The sequence below is a fragment of the Mercenaria mercenaria genome, chromosome 4 (genome assembly GCF_021730395.1).
Source record: "Mercenaria mercenaria strain notata chromosome 4, MADL_Memer_1, whole genome shotgun sequence".
NCBI lineage: Eukaryota > Metazoa > Mollusca > Bivalvia > Venerida > Veneridae > Mercenaria > Mercenaria mercenaria.
Genome location: NC_069364.1, coordinates 3,371,840 through 3,396,065, shown reverse-complemented (window position 1 = coordinate 3,396,065; position 24,226 = coordinate 3,371,840). Strand labels below are relative to the sequence as shown.

Here is a 24,226-nt window from a genome sequence, read left to right as displayed (position 1 = left end):
AATGTTTCCTGTTTGATGGATATTGCAGACTGGTTGTGATCTGACTGGATGATTGAACTTGTTACTTGATCGATTTAAAACCAGTCAAGACACCACTGTATAGATATATGTATCACACCTCTGTATTGAACTGTTGAGTGCCATCAGTGTCAATTCAAGTCTACACGTAAAATTTTTCATTACTAATTCGCAATTAATTACGGGTGTCAAAAAACTGAACATATATCGAACGTATTAAATATTTGTTTACGACGCAGTAGAACGAATTGACAGATTGGAAAGGAAATTTTAGTGTGTCTGATCAGAAAAGGAATGGTATGTACAAAAATATGTAAAGATCAATTTTTTACCATTACTGATGTTTATTATTAAGGCATGAAAGTAACTGCACATTAACCGCGAGTTTTATGTATATGTGATGACATTCCCTACCTTTTCATGTTAGTTTTGTATCCACATTTGAGCAATCGATCACAATGATTTATAATGTATGACAAATTGCCCGCTCTATCTTGCCGCTAGATAAAGATCGAACGGCAATATACATAATCCGAAAAGTATTTTACATGTAGCTTTGTCCTCAGGTAGAAAAGTGTCCTCCCGTCCTCTATTCAAGTCTTTCGCTGTATCCGTTTAAATCTGACACTCTGTAAAAACATAGAAAATTCAAGTTTAAATCCAGTGTTTATCTTAAAAACTGAAACCATATGTATGTTTACCTAGATGTATCTTTATCACGGTGATGTTAAATTTGCCAAGCTACCGTAGCCTGTTCACCACACGCAAGCAATAATCATTTGTCAGGCGGAGTAGTGCGCATGCGCCCAGGTAAAAGTGGGCGGAGAGCAATTATAATATGTTTATTCATTCGATTTCAGGTAGTTTTATTGATTTCTATCTGTTGTTAAATTGACAGAGTATTTATGAATGATTTGCTTGATATCCGCAAATTATTTTGAAAGTTGAAGTGCATTTACCTATGATGTAGCCACGATTTATGTAAATATTGACCAAATATGAGGTAACAGCCTAAACATTAATTCAAGATAAAGCGCAAAAGCATCAAAATTTATCTTCCATGATATCTTACACTGATGAAAGACGAGAAAGGAAAACAAATATTGAAACATTCCTTCAGCATATTATTTTTATTTATTTTTATCTAAAAAACCGCTAGATTTAGATTTTATTAACACCCAACGTTACATTCACTTATATTCCTGTACATGAATGGGAATAAGACATCGTGCTTAAAACTCTCTCGTACACCTAAAACATACTTCTTTCTAATTAGCAACACCGTTAATAACTTCACAAAACAGAATTAACAATGACTTGAAATTGCTTGATTCATTACTGTTGTTTTTCGAGCATGACTCAAGCATTACTTTTACTATGTTATTCTGTTTGAATTTCTTTACGCATGTATATGCTACATTACCAAATTACTTTAAATATACATAACTTCACAGGCTCTATGGTAATAAAACCTATTTTACCAATCCCGAATATAATTTTATGACCGTTTTACATACAACAAAATATTACCAAGTAATTGACAAATTGGCTACCACAGACATATCGATATTGTTGTTATGTAAAAGTTTAGAGCGGACATAAATTATTAAGCCCAAATTACGTGCCGTCCCATTGTCTTCTAGACTTTAGATAGGTGCGAAAGGAAGAAGTATCTTTTCCTGGAGCGGAATCACGCAATTTTGTCATCAATATGTTGTTAATAATTCATTTATATATATTCAGTAATTGCTCTTATTATACCAAAAGCTCCCGTCTTTCGTGTGTAAATTAGAAGTAGAAATAAATAATTTCCCCCAATTTATTTTTCACTCTATAAAGAACTATCACTTGACCTAGCGCTTTGTATAATCGGACAAAACCATGTACAAAACATGAGAAAAAACTGGCCAATTTTGTGATATAATTCTCCCAGATTTGTTCGATTAATTGGAAGGAATATCGCGAATATTTTGGCATCCCACAGAGTTCAATCAAACGCCCTTCCTATGGCGCCATTGTTCGGGAACAATGTTCCATAATATCTAAATCTGTTGAAATCTGTTTTAATCTGAAATGCCTTATCTCCAAACAAGGATTAGAAGTCCACGAATGGAGGTCAGCAGGTGAAATTGAATAGCCATTCCGATCCATTCTTAATTACCAAAGTGTGTAATATCTAAAGATTTTTTTGTTTTCAAATCATGTCCATGTATTTGAAATATATTATGCGAAAACGACACGTTTAAAAATTCACATAAAATTCGAATTGTTGTAAAATCTAATTTTGTTTTCCTAACAAAAATGCCAAATTAACTTTACATATATTACATTACAAAATTTAATACTGTTCTAAGAGGCAACTATTAAACGTGTTTTGTTTTGTGTGTCAATATCACGCAATAGTGTGATGCAGGGGCGATTTAATGTAACTTAAACGATCATATTTTAAAATTGATACAGTCAAACTTTGATACAGGCACCAGGTATATATATTATCTGTTAAATCTTTAGTAACAGTATCCTACTTCAACAGGTTTCAATCATTTTCTAATGAAACTATATCATAATGACATTGTAATTTTGTCACGGTATAAAATTGAATTTCATTTCATTACATAATAAGATACTTGTGTGCTTCACTTTTTTGTAGTAATACTTAACTATACAAAATATTTGGTGTACATTTGAATTTCAATGTCTTTCGCTATCTTTCTAGCCCGAAACCAGTAATTTTTAAAACGCCTTTCTCAGTCTATGTTAATTCGGGTTTATTTTGGCTGTGTTATAATGAAATTGCATTAAAGGGACTGGCCTCGAGATCGTTCGACAAACAAACAAAAATATGTTTTTAGATATCTGGAAATAAATGTTATATTTCTTAAGAAGGCTTTAAAACTTAATTACTGACAAATATATGTGTTACGGAAACACACGAGACTGCTATTTTTACTACTTTATACAATGGAAATTGAAAAGCGTTTGTAACGCTTTACTCCAGCTAAACTGTCTCGATTATAAATATCTAAATTTTGAAATCATAATTCACTAATTCCACTAAAGCGCTATCGGTTACAACGACGGGAAAATGTCTTTATTGCCGCGGCGGTCCGGGGTTCGATTCCCGACGCGCTCATCATTTTTTTCTCGATTTAGAATTTTAAAAATATTTTAGAAACAAAAACTCATATTCTAATGTTCATAATATGTCCAAACTTCAATTTGAAGGTCAGATTATTTTTAGCCATATCTGAAGGTCAGTGCCTTTTAAATTCTAATAATATTCCGACTTCGCCGTCTACATTAGCAAGATATGTTGTATTTTATGGATACAGGATCGCCATTTCATCTGGGTCTGAACCTATGAACTCTTGGGACGTGTGTGGAAGACATTATACACCAGGCCACCCCTCCCATTAAACCGTGCAGTAACATGTAACTGTTTGTCCTAAGTTTGCTATATAGTTTATATTCCGAGATAAAGCTTCGTTGACGCCACGCCGCACATCTTATAAGAACCACAAAATAGTGCTGTCACACTTGGCCTCCGTTTTACATAGAAAACGTAAGAATAAAAATAATACAAAGACAGATCTGATCTGAATCGTATTTCAATAAATTAAAAATATCCGAGTGGGTTATACGCCAACATTTACCGGGGCTACAACTCCCGTAAAATTATTCTGTGGGTGCAATTTTAATATCATACATGTACATAATTATATGCTATCATGTAATAAAAAGTATATCATGACTCAATTTGTTTATGTTTTTGTCATTAATATTATATACAAAATAATTGCTTTACAATAACGCATGGTTTATTCTCTAAACGTGTATGCTATAATTTTAAAAATACTGTATACCATAATACATAATTACAGCTATATGATCATGGGTAGAGAAGGTAACAATCTAATTTTCCCATGATAAGAACTGTCGAGGAGAGTAAATATGTAGCACTTTCGCGTCTATAAACGAAACAGAATGCATAAACAAACATGCTTCACATTATATAGATGTGTATCTTACATCTGAATGATGAAGCATGACATATGCTTGGCTACAAGGCAGCCAAATTGGCTCATCAGCAATAGTAATTCCTTTGTTATGAGAGGCAGAATTTCTTGTCATAGGGCACTGCCGCCATAAAAAAATCTCAAGATTTTCCCCGCGGATACCGCGAAACAATGTGAAACGTCCCAATGAGGAAATAATTACCAATAAATGTCCTTGTATTAGCAAACTTCATCAGATACATAATGATAAATGTTAGAACATTGTCATTTATACCAATCTAAACTACTGTATGAAAATAAATATAAATACGAGACCAGAACCGCACGCTTTTAAAACATCTAAGATGCGTATTACATATTTAGACTTCTCTGTATATATTTCACATTAATCATTGTCTGTAGAACTGTTTAGTATGTACAATATATTAATAATGTATCTTATGGAACTATGGAAGCCCTTCGTATTTTCTTTCCTTTCGACTGTGATGAGCAAAGAGTATTTCCTGCATAGCATACATTTTGATAGATAAGTGCAATATAAGAACGCCGCTAACTTTGATCAAATAAAATCCACCTCTCTCTCTCTCTCTCTCTCTCTCTCTCTCCTCATCCAACCACCTGTCTACATTACCTTGTACATGCAATTTGAAACACTGATTTAATTTAAACAGAGGCAAACAAAAATTCAATGTTTAAGTCTTTATGCAGAAAAGCTTCAATCTGCAACTTTGAATATATTTAATTTTGTAAAAAAACTGATCATTTCGGGGTTTGATGTGCGGATCCCCAAGGCATGCAATGTGTCAACATTTTGAGATTATGCAAGAAACAGACAAATGAAGCCAATTACTTGAAGGTTTCTTTTCGGATAATCACAGACTCCAATTTTCATTCAACCGGAAGTGATCATGTAAATTTTCTGCGAGACTTCACATGAACGGACTAATCAGCGGGAGTTTAAATTGCGACCTCGGGATAAACCCGCGGAATTTAACGCAATTAGAATGACATCCAAATATTAACAAGGTCGAAATTTGAACACCCGGATGGCGATTTAATTGACCACGAGTCCTTTAGATTTGTCTATTTACCAACACTTTCACCTTTATCTGCCCTTGTTACGTTCTGTGTCCTTTGAAACAGCCGCCATGTGACTGTAAGATAGCCCAGGTTTCCCGTGGTTAAGATTTCACAAGAAGGATCGGTGCACAAAAAACTGTCTTTCGTCTTTGGAAAATGTGTCAGTCAAATGGTGCTATAATTAGTTCTAATTGCGAAAAACAACTTTAAATTGAAATGCCTGTCACATATTGGGTGTTATAAACCGATTATATTAAGTTTATAACCCCTCTGCCAATTATGACATATCTGTGAACCACACGGTTTTATTTGTGTATATTATACATGTTGTAAAGTATCTTTAATTTCATTTTATTTATTGTATACCTATCACAGTTACATATAACTGAATCATAAACATAGTAAATATGTAATCTTTATTTTTTACTGCAATTTAAAATTAAAAAAAAGAAGTCTACTTAAGAGCAGAATTACCTAAGATTTGACTTAAAAAACACGACATAATTGTTTTTTTTAAATATTATTTCATGATTTTATTGAAACGTATTTTGCGGCATCTGAATGATATAAAATATTTGAAATTAACTTGAAAAATAACTAAAAACTTAATGGTCATAATTACTTTAAAAAAAGTAGTCCATATTTTTAAAAATCAAATTTTGATATCGTGTCTTTGCCTAGGGCAAAATCTTTCAAAACCTGCATAAAAATGAAATTCTAATTTAGAAATACGATCTAGCTTCTATCATTTGGCAGAAATGAGAAAAAATAATTAAAACATGAAATTCAAGTGTCCCCCTCTCTCTCTCATTATTTTATAAGTATTACATTACAAAAGAATAAACAGACACGGGTGGGATTTTAGGTTGTTATTTAAAATGTCTTTTTAAATCCTGTGGTTTCATTTATAAATGGATAAAAGTGAACACATAGTAAAGTTTTATATTGGCATTAATCATCATGTTGTATGGGAATTTTGTGAGTTCTATGTAAGTTTGTGTTTTATACGTGAGTGTCTGCGCTGTTGTGGTTTACGTTGTAGGGTAACTGTGATTAATTTTGAATATTCATCCTTGTTGCACTTTCCCCTTCACCCCCCCCCCCCTCACACACACACACACACACACACACATCCCTTCTACAGCCTAACCCTTTCTCCCCACTTTTTCTATATTTTGCATGAAATTAAAATGTACTTGTTGGATTTTTGAAGCAACCAGTCTATAATATCTTTTGTATTGTGGGCCTGCTTTGCAAATGCCTGGCTCTGAGGCTATGTTAGACTGGCATCAGTCGTTAGAGTCATAACATGTAAAGCACTGGCCATAAAATCAATCCTCTCTGAAAAAATTACAATATCTCTTGCCTCTGTTGAGATGAGCCTAGAGAAAAAATAGTTTTCTTAGAAAATATCAGTGTCAGTATGAACATTATTACAGATTATTTGATCTCGACAGACTTTGAAAGTCTAAGGCTATGTTTGTGGTGCTCTGTGCTTCCGAGAAATCTACTCTTACCTGTTATCTTTTGGTTATAGACTGCGGGAGATAAGCTGTTCTAGAGCCCTACAAAAGACACTCCTTCAACATTTGTTTTATTCGATAAAGTTAACTATAAGAATGTATGTAAATGTTGGGTGATATATCTAGTGTTTATGTGGTGTCAAATCTAAGAAACCAGTGGACAAGAAAAAAAGTATTGAGGCAACATCTGCTATTATTCTATAGTAAATACACTTTTCTGGTCTAAATGTAAACAGGATTGTCCGGGTACAAGGAAACAAATGTCCTTTTTATATGGCGGCAACTGTTACTGACCGCTGTTGTCCTTAAAGGTCGTCTGTCAAATCTGCTTGTGTAATTTAAATGTTTTCTTATGCTTATGACCATAAATATCACCTCTTTTTATATTATTATTTCTATAAACTATTTCGAATAGTTTATTAGAACTTTATCAAAATTTAATGTGTTTTTCTGATTTATTTTCTAATTTACCTTTAAACTGCTTGCGCCTACATTGTCTTACGAGAAAATGGTTACGGTAATTTCTGCCGACACAAATCTGTCTTCAGAAGCCAGAATATACTCATAAGAGAAATGATTAAAAAAAGAACAAATTATCTGGTCAGTAGCCACTCTGATGGAACACTAGACTGACTTCAAGTTTCTATGTTCTATTCTATAGCGTTACAGACTTGAATGCAGTCTGTAAGAGTACATGTTAATTTTATATAGTACTATTTTATGTGAATGTGAAAAAATATTAATTTTACCAAATTAATTATTCGATCCAACAACCTACTGCACGACTAAGTAATAGGGTCCTATATAATGAAATTAACGTCCAAACTATCTAAAAAAAGTGTATATCTTTTGGTTTATACATGCTAATAATTAACAGTCTCTAATCATTCATTTTTTTTTCAAACTAGATAGACTTTACTCGATTGATAGCAAATTATTCTTACATGTCCATGCTATCTACTGACAACAGAAAATACAATATTAAAAATGGAGACTTTTATAATGCTTTTAAGCGATGTAAGCTTTATTGACAAATTAATTACAAGTTAATATCTATAACATTCATAGTAACATGTAATCAACATTAAAAAATGTATATTGTATATAATGGTCTAATATTTTTAAAAGACTTTTTAATTAGAGTATTAGATTCATTTTAAAAATGAATACATTTTAACTACTTGTTATGTACAGTTGTTGCATTTAGAGTTTTTTAATTGTATGTACACTTTTTGTATTTTCAGTTTTGTTACATTTAGAGTACAATTTTACTTTTTGCATACACTCTATTACAGTCATTGTTTTTATTACATCTGAGGGTCCAACAACGGTGGTTTAACATCTTGCTATATATCGAGCATCGTCAAAGCACCACAAAACACAACGTTGTTTCTAAATGCTCTGAATCTAGACTTACTATAAGCCCACAACTATGTACCTAAAGCGCCTCATGGAAAGGGCGCTATATAAATCTTGTATAAATATAAGATATACAACTTCTGATTTCAGAGGAAGGCAGGTTAAAGTTAACATTCATTCTTGCATACCAGCGGTACTACGTTTGTCATGTTTATATATGAACCACATCGGACATATGAGCCGCGCCATGAGAAAACCAACATAATGGCTTTGCGACCAGCATGGATTCAGACCAGCCTGCGCATCCGCGCAGTCTGGTCAGGATCCATGCTGTTCACTTTCAAAGCCTATTGGAATTAGAGAAGCATTAGCGAACAGCATGGATCCTGACCAGACTGCGCGGATGCGCAGGCTGGTCTGGATCCATGCTGGTCGCAAAGCCACTATGTTGGTTTTCTCATGGCGCGGCTCAATTACGGTGTACGATAATGCTAGATACAGAAGGAAACTAAGCATTATTTTTTTGGACGTTTATGATATGTGCACGTGTTTACGTGAAATGCTTTATTCAGGTTTATCTATACCTCATTGCTTCTATTTGATTTTAAATAAACAATAGTCCACTGCATATTTTAAATTGGTATTGATCAATCTGTTTTCATTACAAAATAGTAATATATGCCGTAGAACAATGTTTAAATAACATTAATTTTTCTGCATGAGATATAAACACTGAATAGTTATCAAAATACATTTATATTTATATTTTTGTATAAGAGACGGGGCAAAATTTCCCAATAATAGAATTTGTTCGAACTTTGTATATGAACACAGTTTCATAATAGAAAAAAAGAAACAATCATAGATCATCGTGCTTGTTTAGGAGTTATCTGCCCTTAAAATTGGATTTTTCTTCAAATTTGCATATTTAAGGGCAGATAATTCCTGAAGAAGCACGGTGACCTTCAATTTTTTTCATAATTCTGTTTTTTACATGGCACTGTGTTCATATACAAAGTATGGACAAATTGTGAATATTTTTACCCAAAACTGCAGCATACGTCCTTAAATCACTGCCAAAAGAAGAATGTAATAATAAAAAAATAAATAAACAACATATAAAATATGACCTCTTATTTAAAACTCCTTATGTGTAAAACTAATATTTATTATATTATTATATAACATGACAATAATTTTGAATATACAATAACTTTTTGCCCCCTTTTTCCTACTAGGAATTTACTTTAAATGTAGTATGACATAAACTCAATAAAGATTTCAAACAGAAGAATTTATTAATGTAAAAATGGAATATATTTAAATGCCCTTTATCATTATGCAAAACACATAGAGTATAAAATGCGGCTTAAAATGACATAAACGATTAGCAATTTAATATTTAAGTTAGAAATAAAAAGATGAAATTAATAAATCTCGGATTGCATCTGTCAAAATCGCCATAGCTTAGTTAATAAGACACCAGAACCCACTTAAATACGACACCCAATCGCAGGAAAACACATAAATTCATGGACTACGGGATATGTAAGGAAACACGCTCAAATATATAACCAAGAATGGCACTTTACCACATAGAATGTTTATCGAAATAAACAATATAAAATTCGGAAAAAGTATAATTCAAAAACCCTGCAGAAATAAATTAGATATAGCCATAAAAGAATAAAGTTATTAGTATTCATAAAATGAACATTTAAATGATGTACTGCTTTTTTTTTTTAAAACAGCGCCATATTGTTCCGAATTTGCATTATGAGAAAGGGTTTGTTTGGACTCCAACATAAATGGCGTAAATGAAAAAGTTTAGAAAACTGCTAGTTCAAAACGATATAAAGTTAACTTTTTGTACTGAATCGTAGTGGTAAATTTGTAATAATAATAATAATGATAATAATAATAACAATAATATTAATAATAATGGTGTCATGAGATATTAGTGTTAAGCTGTATACCGATGGATTTTTACAATGTCATTTGTTGTCTATAACCTTAGACTGTCCAAAACCGCCGAAGTGTTTATCCAAATTTCAAACACAGTTTCTACAATATGAATTATCAATATGCACATTTACACATTTTTTTTGCGTGTCTAAATTGACAAAATAACATTCACATTTTATTATTTCTAACTCGGGCATAACTGGCTGAACGAGAACCGCTTTCATATTGTCAAAGATTGAATATCGGGACACAATCCGTAAGTATTGTCAAAATAAAAAAAAACATGAAACGTACATTTTTGTAAAGTTACTACAGTTTTGATATTAAATTACTTTTGTTTCTTTAACTCATAAGTTTATCATCAGCCTTGCCACAAAATTTGGTTTAACTAATCTCCAACTCCAACCCAACTGCAGTAAAAGCCCGAAGCTGATTTAAACGTAGTTTTGAGTTCATGGAGTATTATGAAGAGGTCTGCTATTGACAGTTGATAATGACAGGACAAAGCCAGGAGCACAAACCATTATGAAAGTACAGAAAGATGCATCGGACAAGACAATAAATGCACTTTAACAATTACACCCAGAACATTATCCTGTATCAAATAACACTTTATGACTTTTCCAATCATTTGAATGTCTTTGTGTCCACTGACAGTCACTCTTTTCTTTTACTGCGTACTTCGATGAAATGTTTTTCCCCCCTAAAATAATCCAGCGATAACATTTACAACAACAAGAACGCTATAGACTAAATACACTTTCTTTGGACTATATTTAAAGCCCATATCATACTAATAAATACATTTTTTTGTACAAAGTCTAATACGTACGTAGTTTTTGTACAAAAGATAAAGTCTAGGATATTGTCTGTACCGCTTTGATAAAATGAAATTTATAAAAACTACAGCAGCACTTAATACGGTAATAAACAGGAAAAGATCAGTTTTACAACCTTGTTTTTTTGTAATACACAATTTCCCCTACCCAAACATTATCTTATCTAATGACGAAACATTACGACGTTTCCACTCTCGAACAAGGCAATCAAAGTACTTGAAAATGTAATACCTATCAGCAATATTTGAACAATTCTGTACCATAAATTCGACAAAAATATCTAACTCGTAACCAACAGACTACTGTAAGCAAATATTTCCCCCCAATCCAAACACTTGAACATGAAGTTAGAAGAATATCCCACTCAACACTATTTGTTCACTGCCTAACGTTACTTCAGGATTTAACTATAAATACTGCTAATCCGCGGGGTCACCCAGACATTTTGACGGGGGTATCTAAGGTCAAGAATGACATTTTTAATTTACTGAAATTTTATGAAATATTGTTCCCTATTCAGACGTAACTCTACTAGCGGCTACTTTAATCAGCTCGTTGAAAAGGAATCTAAGCATGACATTGCCAAAAGAGTAAAACCTACTTTCCGCCTTTTATTTAGACTAGTTGAAAATAAAACGTTTCGTAAAAGCTCCTTAAAAGCTGTTAATGATTCCGTCGATTCAGAGCAAAAAGTTTGTAATTGATTCTTTATGTAAATATAGATATTCACTTTTTTGCGCTGAAGTGACGACTTACATCTTTGACACTGAAAATGAATATAGCTGTTTAAAAATAAATGCAGAATACAATAAGCAAAACATGGAAGATACGCTAATTTCCAATTACTCAATATAGGTTAAGCTGAACTGGCTCGTTAATTGATAACAAAATGAACATACAACAGATACAGTAATTACAGGTAACAATAAAAAAAATAAGATGAAATAAAACTTTTATTTTCAGTTTTAATCCATTCTAAACCTCATTTACAAAAATAAGAATAACAACAACGAATGATGAAATTTGTCCATGGGGTTATTAATAGGGAATTCTTGCATAAAACTACTTTTTTTCACTGGATCCGCCCATGTATTAACGGGAAAAAAATCGTGTGCAAACAAGGCAATTCATTTGCTGTTAATACCCAAATTTTATTTTTGAAATGCTTTCCCAGGGACGTATATGTAATTCTGCGAAGATTGACATCTGGTATCTGGGTCTTTTTTCTTTCATAAAAACCTCTTCTTGAAGCATTAAAGATGCAATCTAAATCAAAGAATGTTTTACTGTATCAGTAACTAGCGCCAAATGCGCTGCCCCCAACATTGTTCGTACTCGTTTCTTCCCTTGTTTACTCCCCTTTTAGAACTCTGCGTCAATTCAGATTTTGTAGACAACCGTGAATGTTAAAGAATCGCGTGTTTACCTGTGCGATTCTTTGTTTTTAGGTATCATATTTATGATTTTGGTTAGTATCAGTCAGTATGTTTTTATCTAATTTCTCGAAGAATTTATATAAACAGCTTGGAAACTTGACACTACGTTCGTACTCATCCGTACTCCAACTGCGTGTCCGTACTCAATATAACTCGAATGTAAAGTTATTATTCTTGAAATTGTGATCGAGTCCACCAAATTGTGAAATGATATGAACAGTTATTGGTAATTTTATGTTTGTAATAATGAGAGATAAAAAAATCGCTTAAAAACCTTCAGGATGTGCTTTTGATAGTGTTGTTTATTTCCGGGCCCTGGATACGGATATTTAAAACATGTTTACTGTTTCCAAGATCAACTGGAATGGTTAATACGTTAATACACAAAAAAAACGTGTATTATCCCTACATTGAAGAAATGCCTCAGCGGGCAAACCTTAACCAACGAAATTCAAAATTGAGCAAGAAAGAACCACTGCTTAATATTTTGGACCGGTATCTTTAGAACTCCTACAAAACAGTGTAGGGATCGGACACGATGTTGATTCAGGCACTCATCATGTTTTCCTTCAAAATCAGTCGAAACTGGAAGAGAATGTAAATGAAATTACGGCTATGGGAGTGATAAAGTCACGTAAAGAAACACTTGATGGGAAGCAATATCCGATACTGTCATGTCAAACCTTCAGACGAAACAGTTACAACAATACACCAATGACAGGGACAGGACAATGGAAACAGGAACAATTTGAAATGCAAGATAACTGGGAAATCTGATGGCCATAAACCGTGTGCTAAAATACATAAAATATCGGGACAACCATATTAAAGATCTTTCTGAGAGATAACACGACAAAATAAAAACATGAGCAACGGACCAAGGAATATAAATTTAGACAGTGATTAAAATGTACCAATGCACACAGACAATTAAAGAACAGGTACTAAAAGAGTGAGTGCCTCTGAAAGCATGAAAGTTAAAAGAGGACAGTATCTCATAGACAGCGACTTTTTACATTATCATTATCAAATATCAGAAAAGACAGCAGTGGCGATCCAACAGAGTCCCATCAAAGCAGTCCCAAGTTAAAACGAAGACACCACCATAAAATTATTGATACATAAACATTAGAGGAATGAGATAATCATTAAATGTAACAAGGAGTTTAGAGACAAAATTCTTTTACTTTCAAATGTAAAAGCCACACGCTTCAATGTTACTCAATAAGGAAATGCAGCAGCATAGAGGAAATGCGTCTTGTGAAAGGAAATAAACAGAAATGTAACAGAGACAAGAAAGACAGGCAACAGAAAAAATAGAGAAACAAGAGTAAAGATGCTTGCTTCCAATTCACCATTTTGGGATGACAAAACAAAACCCGAAAACACATTTACTCTGAAGGCGGAATAATACGGAAAATGCTTGATATCAGTACATAGATCAACAGAAATCAACATAGTATTGAAATTGCAAAATAAATTTTAGATTAACAGGTCATCTTTTGATGTGTACGTATTCAGACATGGTATAAACGTTATAGAAGATAACAAAAGAAAGTAATTTAAATCCAGCAAATATGTAAGTCCAAAATGAAAGTACAAAACAATATTCTTAAAGGTATTTGTAAATCTTGAATATCCACTTGGAAAACAAAAGATGGCAAACAGAAAGGATAGATGAAGTCATTAGTCTGATTTGCTGTTTGAGATTGAAACGGAACAACATATGTTCATGTAGAATACATCAAAACGACAATAAGAAACTCCATAGACAATGAAATACAATACCAAAACAAGATGATGCACAGCAGAGTTAGACATGACGGTGCATTATCAACTGATGGAAATGTTTCTGTTCAGTATCAGTTTTATGATATAGTTTAACAACAGCTGAACGAACGACTTGATACGAATATGCCTTATTTGTCGATTAAGATAATTGAAAAAAGACTCACCAAGAAATAACATCTATCTGCTTAATATGATCTCATTTCCACATGAAATTTAACAATAACATTCACACTTTAGAGAAGGAAGTTTGTACACCGTTATAAAACCTATATCAATCTATTGCCCAAATATTTTGAAAGATGTGCCAAATAAATATTGCTCTTGTTATTTTGCCTCTTGTCGGCTCACGGTCGGATGAGCGCCGTGTAAAATGAGACGGCCTCATTGATTGGTTGGCAGCTGCCTATTATCTACCCACAAGGACATACAATGGACCCAACTGATACCTGAACCAAAAACATTTAATATGCCGCATAGCTGAATGTTATCTGAGCTTCAATACAATGGGGATTTCGGATTAAATTGTATGAAATAAAATGGTATCCCGATATCTAATTGGTTTTGGATCACCGAACGCGTTTGTGGTATTTGGTTTTACGTATTGCATATACTTATACCGCTTAAAAACTTCAAATAATTTCTCCAAATTTTGAAGATACATGGTAACAAACTTACATAATAAGAGGTGAAAATGTAAATTAGAAACAATGATTTTGCAAGGAAAGGGTGTCTGTCTCTACGTAGTGACTTAAAAGAAAACTATGAATGCTATGTCATTAAAACAATGACAGGTTAAAACCTCGTTTGTCTTAGATTAAAAAGATAAAATCTAATTGGTTTTATCTTGTATCAAATTGTAGATGTAAAGATTGTCCAACTGATTGAATAGAAATTGCACATCAGTTGTATATAACTGGTGATCAAGCAAAACGCAGTACAATGATCGATTAAGTCTGGAATGTTGAAATATATTTTGATGGTAAAACAAGTGTATCTGTCTGTAGCAAAAAGACTATTTTAAACATATCTTAAACATTGCATTTTTGTAGAACATGTTTTTGTCTAGCCAAAGTTCAAATAACAATATATCATTTCGAAATGTTTATTGTATTTCAAGCAGTCAAAATTATATTACATATACGTTGAACATTCTATAAAGACGACAAAATATTCAATGATATTATCATAGCTTTAATAAAAAATATACTGCATGTCGCTGTTTGTATTGAGTATATTGAAATAAAATGATTAATGATTCTATTATAGCATGGGACAAAATAACCTGATTCAAGCGAGCATCAATATATGTATTCAAGATATTTTATGGAATCTAATTTTGTAAATTACGTTAAATGCAGATTACTGAACGTATTACTATAAATTAATAGTACAAAACTAAAACCATTACTATCAAATGAATAGAAAATAAAAAAATGATTTATTAGAATTGTCAAACTGAATTTATGGACAAGTCTCTTGGTGACTGCTTCTGAACGCTAATTTGAAGTTGACCAATGGCAAGGCTATATTCTGACACCGGCCTTAAAACTAAGTTTACATACCTGGGTCAAATAATTTTTACATATCTAAGGTGAGAAGTTTAGTAATCTGTTTCAAGTGTCCTCTCTTTCCCCTTTATATTATTGGATGTAAGGAAACTGTAGGCTAAGAGAAAAGAGAAAGACATCATAAAAATGTGTAATCTAAACATACACTTTCATATTTCTTTTTTTTTTAAAGAAACCATATATCTAAAGTATGTATAAATTCTTGGATTTGATTCAGTCTGAAAATAAGGTGGTACTTTATAGATTAGCATTATATTGTAAAAATGCACAGTGTAAGAGAAATTCTATTTGAATTTGTAAATATGCTATGTATGTACTGTCGACGATGTACTTTGTACAAGTCATAATAAACTATATGTTCTGTTCTGTTCTAAAGCTCCAGCGTAGGCAGAGAGCAACTTGCTCATGAAAATCTGACATGATCATGCATGCCCAGTAAATAACTGACCCAATGGCTTATCATAATGGGGACTCATAGAAAGCACTTGAAATAGTAATCTGTTTGAAGTGTCCTTTCTATCCCCTCATACATCATAGAAAACTGAATTTCCTTGATCATGACAGTGTAACTTTCATCCTATAACACACAACCGTCCGTTGAAATATCCAGCAATGATTGATCAAGAATCAGATAATACTATAAAAGAACCGGAAGTTACTTGGATACTTAGAACTGATGTGTAATATTATCTATTGTAATATTTCTTGCACGAGAATCGAGTTTGTTCATTTATTTTTATTATCAATACCAACCTATTTTTTACTTTTTTATTTGTAAAATTTACAAAATGTAACGTTTTACTAGTGTTGATACAAACTAAAAGATATTTTTTTCTAAACAACAATGTCTAGTTGTCTATCACTACGTTGATATCAACACAATGAGAAAACACAGTTATAAAAGTCCTGAACTTGTATTAGAAATGAAGTGTATGTTGATTATAGTGTCATTCTTTTTGAAAGGGCCTGTCACTTTTGCACATGTGAGACACCTTGTATTGTGTATCAGGCAGGTATAGGCAATCGGTAACCATTATCTAACTAGGTGGTGTCTCACCAACCGGCCACATCTGACCGACTCCCAGCTGTGTTAGAACCTCCGACCTATCGTAACCGTGGTGGATGCTCTAACTACTAGGTGTATCATGGTGCTCTGGAACATTTTTACAGTATGATTCTTCAGCCAGAAGTCGACTTTTATAAACTAAAACTACAATTAAAAAGCAACAATGTATCTTAGATTTTCAAGTTATGCCACGGGTAATGCATGGATATTGATCAAGTAAAACCGACTGATGATTAATGTGTTTGACTTTGGAACAAGTTCCATTTGCGGAAATGAGGAAATGAAATAAACATAAAATAATCTATCGCACGCTGATATCGAATTGTGTTAATGGTTTAACGATATAATTTTTACCTGAATAATTTCTAAACTTATAGTAGTTAGATTAATGAACTTTATAATTTTTTTTGACATTACGGTAATGGTTTGTATCAATACCAATCCCTAATAAATTTCATTTATAAACATCCTGTCATAATGGAGTTAAAAAGGGATAAAAGACCTGTTCTGTAATATCAATTTGTTTAATTAGAAATATAAATTGAATTACATTTGTAATAAGACAACGTTTTTCAGTACCATGTATAAGTAAATGCACCATTTTACAGACCGGTGAAACAAAATCTGTGAAAATATCCTGTGGAAGTGTAGAACGCGACCAAAAATATAACAGCAGACTCGGTCATGAATTTGTAATGTAAATGAATGTTATGAAATGTACAACACCCCTCACACCCCCTAGCACCGGCTTCGAATGTTCTACATGATCCATATTTATATGCATATGATGAATAAGCTATACGATCACAGCTAATGACTTCATCGTAAGTTACGGCCATAACACTCAAAATGTTCCAAACTGACACGAACCTTATTACAATAGCATCACTATAAAACTATATATACTATGCAATTTTAGCAAATACAAGAAAATACGACAATATCTATAACTGTAACACACAATAACTAATTTTCAAACTGAAGCATTCCTTTCAAATGCATTTTTTTTTTAGAAATTCTAGCTCATAATTTAGCTTTTGTTGTTTTTCTTGACCATGTTTCAATATTTTTTAGTTTTGTCCTGGGACACTAAACATTCCTTCATGGTGTGTTCTTTTTTTTATTTTGTCAATATTCGATATATACCCTTGTGTAAAGTTTTGTTTCGTCGTAGATATTTTTTGAACGTTACTTTTCTTTTTGAACTATATTCGGTAGAGACAAAACTAGTAGATCTATCATTCTTTACCCTGCCAACAAAATCCAACCATATCTAAGGGGACTTATATCGCTATATGAAATTTGATTCACTAAATGCTTCAAAGGTTCTAATCTTTTTATTATATTTAGAAAATATATAAACATCTCTAAACAGATAAAACAAAACTTATCACAGAGTTTATGACAACAAAATATATACAATAAAATGCCTTACCCAATATCAATTTGTGAATGAGGCTTAGAACTGGGGTGTTCCATTAACGCAAAAGCTGTATTGCATTTTGTACACAATTCTCGGCTTGAAGGAATGTTGTAACAGTTTCTTTTCTTTTTTTTTGAAAGAAAATATCTGCTTTAATCCTGGGTATTTTTGTATAGTTTAGAGGGCGTAAATGTCTGTCATTGCACATATTAGAGCAAAAATTAATTCGAAGACAGGTATAAAGCTTTTGTGACACAGTTCCCTCAAGCAAACAAATACTGTTTGACATGTAAAAAGTTTTGGGAACAAGGGGTTACCCTGGCTGTAAACTTTGTTTAAAACTGGAGGATAGGCAAAATATTTTATTCCCTTTAGTGACGTATATCTTTTTGCATTCGTATGATATATGATCAGTTTTATTTTATCTGTTTAGAGATTTAAGAAAAAAACAGTTCCATTAAATGTACAGGCTCATATACTTCCTAAATATAATGCAAAAGATAAAAGCGTTTGAAGATTTTAGTTAATAAAATTCTGCAAGCCTAATGCACCATCAGCGCTTAAAAAACCTGAAGCAAAACCATCATAACTGACCGAACAAAAACATAAACAATGTGTGTCTTTTCTATCAAATCTCTTATATCACAGTCTATGTCTCCATTCGACACAATGTTATGACAACATCTCTATCATAATGTAAAACAGGGAGAATAGTTAGGGACAGCCGCGGCATGTCACAGAGCTACAGGGTGCCACAACAGCTATTGTGTTGAAAAACCGGGGTTTATCACTTTACAAATAACGGGTAGGGTTACTGAAAAGAACGGGGTATGGGCTGTCACATTAAGTTTATATTTTATATCAATAACTAACCTAAATTAATTCTTTTTATGAAAAAAGGGCATACATCCTGTCATACTAGGAGTAAAAATTGAACAATAACATGTTCTTTGACATCAATTTGTATAATTTGAAATCCTCAGCTGAAAATGACTTGTGTTTTGAAAAAAAATGACACACAAGTAAATTAAAAGATTTTTGTGAAATATTAAACCTATTGAATAATATAGAGAACATAGTATGTTGGTTCTTTTCATATAAAGTTGTATAACTTTATCCTAATTCAAAGAATAAAAATCTGGCGCAGATTTAAATTATTTGTGCAGATGTTAGATTCGAAATACGGAGAAGAAATAATGATACAAAAAAAGAGAGAGAATTAAAAAAGAAAAGAAAAAGAAAAACCGAAATGAAGTTAAAAGGAGAGTATAATGAATTTGATAGCTAAAAATTCATAATTGACAATTTTTCCAAACTTAGTTCAGTCTTTATCATATTTTGCTTTAAAGTACGAATATGCCGCATATTTTCTATTACAAAAATAATCAAAGGGTGTACAAAGACTCGTACAAAAGCAAAATAAATTTGAAATGAACGTCGTCCCTGGAAATAGAACTAGAAAAATTACGGACGGGCGTAAACCAAGCTGACACTATTAAATATTAGACAAAAAAAAAACACACCAAAGATCTCTTGTTTTGTAAAACAATATACAGACAATATTATTCATCTTAGGTATACAAAGCACAAGATACAAAAATATAAAGGAAAAATATGATCATTAGTTCTTGGCACTAACAGAAGAGAACAACACTGTCAGCTTCTAGCTAATCTATAAGAGAAATCCTCACCTTTTTCGGCTTTTCTTTTTTTTACCCTTTTAACACAACAACAACGAACATATTACGTACTTATAAATTTTTTTTGATTTTAGATGTTATATTTTTGTGAAATCCAAACCACAATTTTATTAATTTATGCAGAAAATAATAGAAAGAGTGTTAATAACGCCCATTAGTCCGATAATATCGGGCGACATGCAACATGTCTCCCTTAAATTCTACTGAAAAAAATCTACTTTTTGTCAACAATGACTCACATTCTAGTATTTAATTGCTTATTTCTTCAAACAGTTTTCTGACATTTTTGCAAAATATCCAGTTAAAATCCTTTAGCTTACCAGAATTATAAAACGTTTAACTGTGAATAAAGGCTTGTTCAATACTCTGAGGTTACACAGGTTATCAGAGGGAAGAAATTTATATTGTTTCTATTTGTTTTGCGATAATTTGTTATTCTACTGTAAATAAATTAGGCGACGATCGCAGTATGTTGGTATTTAAGTCTCAGATCCGGTGGTGACTCCCCAAAACATTTCTGTATCTCCACAGTAGCCTATTGTCATACATTCTTTACATAATCCAATTGCTTTTATTTATTTTTACAGGTCTTTCGGGGTTTCGATCATGTTTTGAACCGAACACATGGGATCTCTGAGAATGTCTGTGTTTACACGAAAATGTTAAACTATTGAGCATTTGTAATGATTATCGTGTCACAGATAAAATAGCTGAGTACAAATAAAGAGATATAAAACGCAATGCTGATTATATGAATGTATAATTAATTGTTTTTCATTCCAGGTGACAAGTATAAAAGATTTTTTTATTTGCAAACTACTTTTTTTTCAAGCATCTAGAACCGCAGGTAAGAGAATATCACCGTGTTGTATAGTTACCATAACAATAGGGTATTATACTTGATTTGTTTATAACGCTAGTCATGGCTTGTAGTATTTAATGTTTGCTATAAAACCAGCAGCTGGAGCTCGTTTGGGATTTATTTCACTCATATTTTGACACATGATTATAAACAGGAAATTTACAAAAAAGTTAAAATCGGAATTCTTAAACAAGCTGCCTTAAACTGACAAAAGAGAAGTTTCCAGTGGATTAAAAGATAACATAACAGGCAATACTAGAAGTCTCGGCCTATCACGAACTTCTTTCGGCTTTATCAATTTTATCTTACAAATATGTCCTATTCTGCTGTATGCCTAATTATAACTAAGTATCAATTTGTTTATGTAATGGTATACCCTGAACAAATCGAAAATAGTTCTGTACTGTTTCAAAGCAGATGTTAAATCTGCCTCATTACCTTGGTGTGGTTTGGCTGAACTCAACATTTGTAATTTGAAACTGTATAAAGACAAAATTGTTTGTACAAACTGCTTAGTCATGTTAGAATATCGCTGCTGACTTCTGAAGTTTTGTTTTATTCATTACGGTATGAGGATAGTTGAATGTCCACTTCAACCCCCTTAAAGAATGCATTTACTTCCAAATGTTTCGTACTTCTAGTTATATAACGACCATTATCCTTAACCTTTAGCCTGCTGGCGGCAAGTGATTCTGCTTTTGCGACCAGTGCAGGTCATGATCAGCCCGCACATCCGGCACTGTCCGCTATTCGGTCAGTACTGTTTTGGTAAGCACCCCTTTTAATAGTTAATGGTACTGTCCAAACTGAAAGATGGACACGTTCATTATAGAAATTTGGCAGGGGTAAGGATTAAGGTGGCCGACCCGTAATGATAATCGGAAAATACGTTTTCTCCTTGTACGATTTCAGTATTCTCCGTTTTTTTTTACAGAAATCCATGCACGAGTTAAGCTATATTTACGTACGAAGAAAGCCATATTGTCCAACACACTTTACAGTCGTGGAAATATTCATATTACACATTTCCAGTGTGTGAGAGGTTTCTATGATTTATATCTATAGTAACCATTTGCTTCGAATTAATGCAGATTTGTTTCATTACTTATCGTCATCAAGTGAAAGGATTAAAGGATAATGTACAAAAATAGCAAGATTATCAACTAACGAGAAACATAAGAAGTTCTTACCAGATCAAATATAGTGTAAATGGTACATCACATTAAATATGTACTCAAACAATGTTGATTATGACACAATGCACTGGATTTATTGACAGAAAAATCTTTCCCAGCCTATGTGTTAAAGTTTATATTCCCATAGCACCGAATATACCAGTAAGGTGTACAAATATTTAATTTCACTTAAAACTTCATGACATCGTAAAATATTTCATTGGTCACAAAATTACAGTAATTTAATATACCTTGTCTACACCTGTGGTGCGCATAAAACGTAATTGATTACGGTTGGAGTATTATTGTTGGTTTTATTTAATTAAAAATATGGGAAATTCACAAGTTCTTTTCGCTAACTGCACGTGTCCGTGCTCTATATGACAACCGGATAGAACGGTAGCATCCATTATAGAACCAATAAACCTTGATGAAAGTGAATAATGATTCTTTAATGTAGTGCATGGCCATTCCATAATCTAATGGATTATATTTTTCGTTCTTAGGCTTTACATAAATGAGTATTGTTATAAAAAAAAACGTGCATTCAATACTTGACAAGTGAGGGATGAGCAGAATGTTTTAATTCTAACTGTTTCAAAATCTTCCGGTAGAATAAAAGGTAAAATCAAGGAAGACAAATTGTTTCAGTCTGCACAGCATATTGCAATAGCCACTGGCACTACAAACAAAACTTCAAACCTCATAAGAACGTATAACAAATACATTTCTTCTTTCCCATCAGGAGTACCAAAATTAACTGTTAATTCTCAGCATCGCACTTTATGCAAAAATAAAGACAACTATGGTAAAGTCTGTATAGTTGTTTATGCTTTAACCAAACTAGGCAATGCTTGACCATAATTTTCACAAACCACATTCTTCACACACGTGGGAAGAAAGGATATCATTCTTCACACAGAGTAACATATTCTCTTACATTTTCTATGAAATTGGAGATTGACCACACATTTTAGGGTGACACTTTTTACATGTTTTGTGTCTAAAGCATATTTACCAGACAGTCACGAACGTTTGTGAGTGACTGAAAAACCGATTTGCATCATAATTAACTTCATATGATGAAAAGAGTAAAACAGCAATAAGTAAAGTATTCAAGCGCATTCATTTTCATATCTAAACTTTATAAGAAATACTTTCAACCAGCATGCAAATCCTTGTTTAATTAACCCGCTTACAGAACACAGTGGAGTTAAGATCTTTAACAAATTGCACTTAAAATATTCGGACAAATCGTGTGAAAAGTGATTTGGTGGAAGCCCATATTTTGGCCAATCGCATTCCTAACATGTCCAGAGAGTGAAGAATATGATTTATGAAAAATTTGTGATCCGACAAGGCTATGTTGGCTATTTTGATTACAGGATTACCTTCTATATTGATACCAGAATAATTCGGTCGGTATTTGAAAGTTTGAGATACACAAGACTTTTGTGTAATATACCGGGCTATTTGCATTTAGTGTTAAAATCATAAAAGGAAAACTGATATGCACTCAATGGACACACTCGGCGTATATTAGTATTCATTTCTCACAGAAGAGATAATAAAACAGCTTTCTCATTCACAAACTACACTTCTCAAATGATGTGGACCATGTTTCAAATTATACTTCTAGTGTACAAACCTTCCCGCCTTGTTAATCTTTAGATAATCCTTTTAGAAGTCTAGTATCTTTATCTGTTAACATGCACAAGTTTCAACTTGAGGCCCGACCTTTGCAAAAACATACAACATTTGAAGTGGATATGAATATGTACATGTACAATGTATACATGTTGATTGAATCCTTTAACTATTAATTGTTATATGTACAGGTTTACATTTCGTTGTTCATATACGTTTATTAGCCACTTTTTGTGTTTGGGACAGGTATGACCATGACGTGTTAAACATTACTTATAAAGCAGCGTCTGTACGGTATAGAGTTTGTATTATCAGAAAAAAAGCTTGCAAAAAATGCGAAACTGAAATCTGAAACTATAGCAGACATCGTTTCCGGATTGTTAGAGAAGTTAGAGAGAGACATTAATCTCATTGCTGCGAATGTAAAGACGAACAGATCATTTCCTTTAAGAAACAACTTCTACAACTTGTGTATGGTATCCATCACCACGAGGATGGGTGTGGGAGAAGATTTGAATGCTTAGCGTCAACGAAGGGAAAACGTTAAAAAAACACCTACACTTAATTTTTTTTGTTAACATTTCTTGTGCACCAGTAGGACAAACATTTTCTTATCACAAGGACCACTGAGCAAGAATATTTAATCCTAAAAGGTCATGTAAAAGGAAAACACAGATATAAAACATTTCGGTTATCATGTTAAACTGTAAATATTTCGGTTATCATGTTTAACTGTGAATATTAATGGGAACACACTG

The 24,226-nt window shown here is 32.5% G+C and overlaps 1 protein-coding gene across 3 annotated transcripts in view; it reads right to left on the bottom strand.

Annotated features, from left to right (window-relative positions):
* LOC128556160 (extracellular serine/threonine protein kinase four-jointed-like) overlaps positions 1-24,226 on the bottom strand; it is a 36,614-nt gene that overhangs the window by 4,908 nt on the left and 7,480 nt on the right. The window contains exons 1-2 of one of the 3 annotated variants that reach the window (XM_053540174.1): positions 21,837-21,983; positions 433-647 (exon numbers count right to left, since the gene is read on the bottom strand). The gene's annotated coding sequence lies outside the window, so the exon portion shown is untranslated. Of the gene's footprint in view, positions 1-432; positions 648-14,191; positions 14,351-21,836; positions 21,984-24,226 lie in introns of those variants that run through there. The other 2 variants (XM_053540173.1, XM_053540175.1) reach the window with 2 other exon arrangements.